Raw genomic sequence first — 1309 nt, forward strand, 5'->3', positions numbered from 1 at the left:
TCGAAGGCACGTCGACGACGACGACATTTTCTCATACATCCGGATCGAAAAGAATAATAAAATGTTAATTTGCATTTCGCCTGTGCGACGATCATTTTATGTATACACACGAGCGTCGAAATACACCGCTGACTATATCTTACTCTTATAGGACGACGACGACGAAAGAAGCCAACGATTTATTACTTGCGACAAGCCGAAGCCAGAGCGAAGAAAGTATCTCTAATCGTAACTCGAAATAACGAGAAGCTAAAAAGTGTACGACGACGCATTAAAATCTCTCAACACATTTCCAAGGATTAAAAACGTATTTAGAACATTGACGTGGAATAATGTTGCATTTAATCTGCCCCATAAGGATAGAGAGAGACTCGAGACTCGAATATACGCTGCTTTTTAAAACTTAAAGCTAATCCTTGGCCACCGCTGAACGAGTAAAAAGTGCAGGGACAGTTGAGGTGTTAAGTTGATGCCTTCGATGGCAAATGGAGCCCAGAATTAACGAATAAATAGGTAGGTGGGTAATTAGATAATCGAGATATTTTGCGATCGAATGCCAAACTGAACAGATGAGTCGTCAGCAATTAGCTATACCCAAGTGGACATTTATTGCGGTCACCTTTGCCTTTCAAGATCAAGATATCTTTCGGAGGATTTTACAATTCGATTTGAAACTGGAAAAGCTCGAGGTGGACGTAGTTACTGGAAATAAACTAGATCAAGGCAAATGTATTAAATGAGGGCGACTGATCCAATTTTCATAGAGACAAATTATATTGGTGCTAAAAAGACACAAAGGTATTCGGATTCTTTTTGGAATGACGTCATTTTTGCAAAGGGTTTAAAATGAGAAATGTTACTTTCAATTTTCCAAAAAAAAAAAAAAAAAAAAAGATTCTACACAATTATTCTCTGCAATCAGTAAACATTTTAAATTTGGTAAGCCCCCCTCCCAAATCCTCCAAAATGTAGAACATTGCTTATCGAATATGTCTAAAAAACATTTATGAAAAAATTTTACTCGAAAATAACATTATATATTTCAGCATCTCGAGAACAATCTGATTTGAATAAAAAACTAACTTAATCATGAAACGAGATGACAAAATTTAAATTAGGTACACTTTTGATGATAATTCGCAATTCTTCCAGGAATTATTTTCTCGTGAGGAGGGGGGGGGGGGAGAAGGGAGAAAACCTTTCAATAAATCTACGAAAAACGTCATCTTCGATTGTCATGAAATGTTGAGGAAAATTTTATTGGATTTTTCTAAATTTACCCCAGAATTTTGAAAAATTTCAATAAACA

Source organism: Planococcus citri, chromosome 5, assembly GCF_950023065.1.
Source record: "Planococcus citri chromosome 5, ihPlaCitr1.1, whole genome shotgun sequence".
NCBI lineage: Eukaryota > Metazoa > Arthropoda > Insecta > Hemiptera > Pseudococcidae > Planococcus > Planococcus citri.